Source organism: Galendromus occidentalis, unplaced genomic scaffold (assembly GCF_000255335.2).
Source record: "Galendromus occidentalis unplaced genomic scaffold, Mocc_1.1 scf7180000077255, whole genome shotgun sequence".
In the NCBI taxonomy this organism is placed as follows: Eukaryota; Metazoa; Arthropoda; class Arachnida; order Mesostigmata; family Phytoseiidae; genus Galendromus; species Galendromus occidentalis.
This window is the reverse complement of record NW_003805243.1, coordinates 26,295-33,975: the sequence shown is the minus strand read 5'-3', so window position 1 is coordinate 33,975 and position 7,681 is coordinate 26,295. Positions and strand designations below refer to the sequence as shown.

Here is a 7,681-nt window from a genome sequence, read left to right as displayed (position 1 = left end):
AGCGGTCTCCACCTACGAACGGACCCCAAATTTACCCGATCGATGCACAATCACTCCAGTGAGGTCGAGTTATACTTTTTTTATCATTATAGAGGGGGATCACAAGTTTTGACCGGCCTTGCTCATTCTCAAGCAAAATTCGGTGTTGAGCGCTGGTCTCCCTTCGATGCCATAGCGGCAATAGCAGGACAAGGATTCCGCTCGAACGATTGCCAGAATTGATCGACCCGTTCAGTCTTCTTCCCGTATCATCGATCTTACGGTGATATATAGCGGCGTATTTGGATTCGGATACTCCCCCGTCACCTTCATCCATGGGAGATGACCTGAATTCGAACGGCGCAAAATGCCTACCTCTCGTCCTCTTGCCGAGGAAACGGCCGATTCCAATCATCGAACGGAGGTTCAAAGATAAGCGCGTCCTGAGCTGGAATGGAACGAATTGGATGAACCAGCAGCTAAGCGTCGAATTTCTCACCGGAGTGCTCGGCCGATTCGCCTTCTCGGAAAAACTTTTGGCGTGGGATGCTTTCAGGGCGAACCTAACTCAGAACTAGGCTTTGCAAAAAACCGCAGATTCTCAGAACCGCGGTTGCAGAACCGCTGAGAACCGCAACCTGGGAACCGCGGTTGAAAACCGCAAAAAACCGCAAGTTGCGGTTCCGCGAAAAATTAGCTCTCAGACGACTAATTTCCGCGTATATGATCGATGGAACGCCGCAATTGAAAACTTAGCGGGGTGAACGAAGTCCACTGGGAATAAGGAGACTTCATCTCCTTTGCACAAGAGATGAGCCAATGAATGTCAATAATTCCGGGAGTCCCGAAATCGACAGTCTTCCATGCGATGTAGATTTTCCGCTATGTTCTGGACTTATGCCGGATTTTGACAGCTCGAAGCTCTGTCAGCTGCCAGCCGCATCTCTCCCACAGAGAGTCGGAATCGAATCAGATTGAAGTCTCGCCAGTTTTCGAGGAGTGTTCCAAAACCCGTTCTAATTTTGTTTCTGGTTTTTTAAAATCGTTGTCATGGCCCGCACGAAGTTGCGGTTCTACTCATAGATAGCCAGTGTATTCTGTCTGTGGAATCGGAATGTCATCGATTGAGCAGTTCAGCCTAAGCTTGAGTATCGAGTATCAATTCCGAGTACCAAACAAAGATCAATCCCGATACGAGGAAGAATGAGTCGCAGATGAGAACCTCCATCAGGTATACTCGTTTATTTCTGCAAGGCTCACCGGAACATTGACGTGTATCGAAGGAGTACTCTACGGAGCTCACCTTCGTACAAACGACGCACGGAACCGCGAAAATCTTGCGGTTCTTGCGGGTCCCGCGGTTCCGGAACCGCTGCAAAGCCTACTCAGAACACCCGGAATGCGCTCAAGAGTCTCCGCGTAGACTCCGCTGTGGTCCCGGGAGGGTGCACAAAATACGTGCAGGCGCCTGATGTAATATAGCCCGATCTCTCTGTACACAATTTAACTCACATCTTTTGATTGACGAAAAATGACTGCCTGCGGACGATATTAAGTCGGACGATGGACATGACTCGTAAAATTTCGGTCTCGGATGGAGATCTCACTCAGATCCAGAATAAATGTCCGGTTTTGAAGTCCGGTTTTGTGTCCGGTTTCAGCGAAAAAATGACCAGTTAAATCGCCTCTCTAATAATTGTGGGTCTATATGTTTCGAGTACCCCTTTTTTCGAGTTTGGCTTCTCAAGTAGTGATACTCTGCCGTCTCTCCAATCCACAGGGACGGCTTCGTCGCCATTGAGGATTCGGTTGAACAGTTTGGTTTGCCAGTTCACACCTTTTCCTCTCATATATTTGAGTACTATCGCCGCTATCTGATCGTCTCCGGTCGCAGTTTTTGTCGAAATCTCGCTAAATAGTTTTTCTATCTCGACATCATTCGAAGATATACCTGAGGGCCTACATCGAACCTCCGGCATTCTCTCCCAATCCATTGGTTGTGCCATCAGCATATCGCAACCTACGTCCGTGAGGTGGTGCTCAAGCGGCTCATCGGGTATTTCCCTCCCGTCCCGGCTCTTTACCCGGGTTGGAGACATATCTCCAGAATCTCTCCGCCCTCTCACTCCGGGGTCCGTTCAGAATCTGTCTGCTCAGACTCTCGTAACGTGTCTCTTCTTCCTCATTGACGGCTGCCTTGAGTTTGTTTTGCATACTTCGGGACTCTATCTCAGTCCGATCTATTCCATTTTTGTCCCCATGTTTTCTGGCTTTTCTCCACTTTCGATTAGCTTTCTTTTTCTGCTTGGTCATCTATCGTATGGCCCTCGAGAAGTGTATGTTCTCCTTTTTGGGCTTGATATCTCTAGAGCTTTTGCTAATACTTATGTGTGTAGCCTCTTTTATAACGTCATACTTCGTCTCTCCGCGGGACTCTTCGATTCTCCGTATTATTTTGTTCACCTGAGTCGTCGCTCTTAGCGCATTCATAATTTTCATCCGTCTCACTGCCTGCTTAGGACTTTTTATCGGTAGTCTACAGGTCATGCTGATCAGGTTGTGATCACTCAGCTGAGTCACTTCCCGGTCCTCGTCTGCTTTCATGTATAGACATGTTTCAAGTACCATTACATTACACAGGAGATAGTCTATGGTTGCAGTTTCCCTCGTCAATCGACCGGTGCATGAGTCCGTCGAGTTCAGGATTTCAAGTCTTTGGTTCTTACAGACTTTCAACAATAGCCTTCCCCTGGTATTGTTGTAGTCTGCGAAGAGGTGGGTGTGTGCATTGAAGTCTCCGCCGGTTATCAGTCCTGTCCCATTGCACTTTCCGTTAATCTAATCAAATATTGACTTCAGCTGGTTCCTGTTTGAGGCTATTGATGAGTCAGTTCATCATATTGGAATCACTACCCACTCTTCCGACCCCACTTTGAACTCCGCCGCTATCCAGTCCTACCCAGCTCCAGTCTGTTCCAGTTCGAGGTGATTGGCCGATAGAATACCTACGCCACCGGATGCTGATCGTCCCGATGGCCCGCTCTTGTTATTTCCTAGACAACGGAAACCCTGAATCCTCGGTGGTTTCTCTCTGTTCATAAGCCTAGATTCACTCACCATCAGAATGTCGGTGTGGTCGCTCCTCAGGATTACTTGTCCAACCCACGCCCATTTTCTCTTTTGGGACCGCGCATCAGTGAGATTCAAGATCGCGACTCTCAGGTCGGGCACAGGATGTGTTCTCCCGCCACTCCGTGCCCGCCGTCGACGTTGGCGTCTAGTGTTAGGAGCGCCGGGGTGCTCCTACCGTCCGGATCTGGCCTCCGCCCGGTCGGTCCTCCTTTAGCATTCCAAGAATAGCTTACATGGAATCCGAGGTTTGGGGGCGAAGAATCACACATTGGTTCACTTCCATGAGGAATGGTTGCGATACTCCGTTCCATAATTCCACGTAATTTCTGGTCTGCGACGTGTGACCCCGGGTCTCCTCGAGCTCGCGCCGTTCCCGGTCCGCGTCATTCTGGGCTCGCGTTATTTTAGGCTCGCGTTTTGACGTGGGACACGTCTTTAGGCTCACTTGAGTATACAGTGTAACGAAAAGTGCCGCGGTTGTGACGTCCCGAAATCCACAGGCGCCAAATTAATAAAAAAAGCGACTTCATTGACCGGGATGCATTGCTCAGATCCAAATTCACCAGACCGACATTGTGGTGCTGGGTATTAGACATGCTGCCTCCAATGATAATAAATATTAAGAGCCTCCTATTCTTCGTCAATTAACTTCGGTGCAAAATGCTAGGATAAGCTGTTCAACTCCCGGTCGACATGTGAGCAAGAGAACTCGTTTCCAGCGATTCGTCTGCCTACTCGCTCGATCGCCATAGGTCGATGTCTCTCCGCGGCCGGGCAGACGATTCGAGCATTGAACATGAACATACATATGTTTCTAGCTGTTCGTCTGCTGGTACGTTCGACTGCTGTAGGTCGAATGTTTTCCTTCTCTCGAGATCTCTGACCGATCAGCAACCGAGACTGAAATCCGTGCCTCAAGCAAATCCGTGCCTCAAAAAAAGGCCGAATGTCTTCTTCTTTTTCCTGATCTCTGGCCTGGTAGACGATTCGAACATTATATTCCTAACACTAGTTCGACACTATCATTGCTCTGAAAATGATCGTCTCTCCACAAAATAATGATATAATCATCCAAGTCATACGAAAACGAGATGTTTCAGGTCTTCTCATCGGAAAACCGCGCCCCGGATATTGGAGAATCCGGATATAGGAGACAGTTTCCAATTCCCCGAGAGGTCTCTTATAGGCGGGTTCGACTGTAATCAGCCCCATGCATTTCTTCCTTTCCCCAAGGATGCTCGCTTTGCGCTGGCGCGGGAGGAACTGAGCAATGGTCAGCTCGAAATGATACGACGCTTTTACAGACGCTTTTACAGACGCTCACATCGATCGGCGGATCGTAGCGATCAGGATTCGGTAGTCTCTGCGTTCAGCATCGCATCGTCGCAATCACTGGAGATATCGCATCTAAATTGTGTATCAGGAATCGCTTTAAAGAATGCTTCAATGGTTTCGATTGAGATCCATTTTTAATATTTCGACATGGCATTGATTTCCAGGATATATTTCAGCTGATTTCTCTTTATCAGCTGTTGTGACAGCCGATCTCGTATCAGCAGCTGCGGCGGTAGCTGATCCGCCTCGATCAGCTGTTGCGGTAGTTTGCTTTTATTGCGATTGTTGGGGCTCATCCGTGAGGTGACTTTCCAAGAGTTCGACGAGCAGTCGAAGTTCGTTTAGTGAATAGAGGGCTTTTCGAACTCTCAATCGTTTCTGTTTAAAAAATTTTAAAAAACATTTCATTCACATGTATCGGAAATAGTAGATGGTGGAGAATCGGCTTGTCACCTGGAATTCTTTCATCAAGTATTTCAGCTTGACGAGGTAAACACGCCCTTCGACTCTACCAAGGATTTCTTCGCGAGCCTCTGTTCATGCTGAACGGTAACCGATGAAGTATCTTCTCACCGATACCTATGACGACTAAGATTACTCCGCGCTTCCGCATTCCATCTTATGATAAAACTTGACTTCCAGGCTGCAGAAGAACTGCTGCAAATCAAGGCAGCATCGCTCGCTGAGAAGTTTCAGCATGAACGGAGGCTCGCGAAGAAATCCTTGGTAGACTCGAAGGTTACCGTTCATTTGACCGAATTCAAATGACCGAAGCCACTCGACCGAAACCACTTGACCGAAGCCGCTCGACCGAAACCTCTTGACCGAAGCCGTTTGACCGGATTCATGTGTTCCCGCAGCTCGCATTACGCGGGAGTAACGTAATCGAGTTCGAAAACTTGAGAGTGCTAAAGGCGAGCGTGATGTAGTCGAGCTCATGCTGCATTGTGTCCCGGACGAGAGTTCCATCTGAGATCCAGCAGAACGTCCTCGTAAGTGAGCCGAGGCCTCGCAGATTCTACGAAGTCAGAATCTTCAAGAAGAAGAATTCATTCATATGCAGAGAGGAGCGACCTGTTATCGGATATTCGGCACCGACGAGCTCACAGCGATAGTGTCAGAGTTTATTAAGAGGACAATTTGAGAGTGGTTTCATCAGCGAGTAGGAAGGATTGATTGATTGTTGAATAAGTGTTGTGTTGAACATTCACCCATAGGTCCGAACGCATAATAAGCGTTGTCACCGATAATCTCCATGGCGGTTTTTGCCTTGGCTACATCTCTCGGCATGATAGCCGCAATCGTACCCCAACTAAATGTCGGGAACGTTTTTACGGACTCTTCAATGACCGTCAGTGCGGTGAGGCCTGTGTTAGCAGCTTGGCTAAGCACGAGATGTAAGCGGAGTGAAATCCTCATGGGAATCTCGGTTCTCCACATGCGGAAAGCGGCTGTTACGAATCGAGGGCGATTCGTTTTAGTCTGACACTTAGAGAACCAAGACACAGTAAAATCAGTCGTAACTGCGGTCGCTTTCCCTACGCCGAAGCCAAACGCCGGATCGAGAGCTATAATTAGAGCGCGTCACTTTATGCTCTAGAAATCTCGGAAATATGCATGCGAATATGCGATAAAAACTGTCGAAATATGCTCGAAGGAAACGAAAAATATGCTCTCAATTTACGGACGATCGAGCGAGGGAAAAGCCGGAATTCATCTGTTGAGATATGGTCATGTTTATTAGGACGAAATTCACACGCTTAATTCATTGATTGCACAAAATAATCAAGTGCATCTTCAAACTCTCGAAAGTCAGGCTCTGTCGACGATCTGTGAGGAGATTTTTGAGGAGAGAGAAGCTTCGTTCTACGTCTACAGACGTAATCGGTGCGTACTTGAAACAAGCCACGTCTGATGGGCTGAGAACTACGTTACCGTCAGCAGAGACCCCACCCAGAACGTCGGCGATGACCTTCAACTCGGCCATTCCCGTATTACGCGAAAGCACGAACTCACATTTGTTGCGAATTCGCTCTCCAATCGAGCCCGGCATCCCCCTTGAGCTCATCGATGGTTTTGTAGAAATGAGCGATGCTATCAACGAGCGGGCAGGAGCTCGCTTCGAGATTCGTGATGCTGCTTGGCAAAAAGTCCAAGTGCGCATGGATGTAAGAAAGGTTTTCTCTCGGGTTCGGCGACCGCAACAAATCCTGAACAATTAGGATGCTTGCGGCCTGCTTACGATCAAACGAATCAACCACGTTCGCGAACGTATCCAGGTGCTCAGCGTAGTAGAGTGCGGCAGCGACCCACGTCCCCCACCGGGTTATGACCGGCTGGGGTGGAAGGGGCGTACCCGGCGCAAGTTCTCGGAACATGGTGACCCGCGCCGCAGATTTCAAGAATATCTTTTTCCCGTTTGACACCAGCTTGTCAACTTCGGGGAACAGCAATCTGGCTTCCTCCGCTACTCGATGCAGTGCATGCGCCGCACAAGTTACATGCTTCATGCGGGGAAAAGCACCTGTAGGGCATTCGCAGCCTTCCTCATATACGGCGCAGCATCCGTCACGAATAGGAGAACCCTTTCGTGATGGACTCCGTTTGGCCAAAGTACATTGAGAGCATTCATGAAGCTTTGGGCGATGGTCGAGTTATTGGTTTTCTCCAGATTGTCTGCGTGGAGTAGGAAACTCCTGGACCCGGAAGTTTCCAAAGTTCCGATGATACTATGCGCAACGAATCTTCCGAGAGGGTCTGTTGTCTCATCGATGGAGATCCATATAGATTTGCTTCCAACGAAACTCCTTATGTATTCCATTTTCCCCTCGTATATGCTCTTGATATAGTGCAAGCGTAACGTGATTGATGAAGGGACGTGTTGCTTGCAGTATTTTCCCAAGAAAGCACTGAGCTTTTCATTGTCCAGTTTCCGCAGCGGTATGTCAGCAGATAAAAGTGCATCGCAGAGATCGACGTGAAATTGACTCTGTTTCCCGGTGGCTCCGAGGAACGACTTCATTTGGACGACGTTCGTAGACCCAGACTCTTTCTTCTTCTCGCAAAGCGCCTTGTGTTTAGCTCCTTCGATGTGCTGCTTAACCAAAGACTTCTTGTGCGAAGAGACCACCTTCTCGCACACCTTACACAGGAGTACGTTCCCATCGAACGACAGCACATCCTGGCCGAAAAGAGTCACATAATGCATTTGCTTGAGGTAAGGCGTCTTCGGCAT

The 7,681-nt window shown here is 48.6% G+C and overlaps 1 pseudogene; it reads right to left on the bottom strand.

The window, feature by feature from the left end:
* Window positions 1-6,458: 6,458 nt before the first annotated feature.
* On the bottom strand, window positions 6,459-7,681 carry LOC100908266 (uncharacterized; annotated as a pseudogene).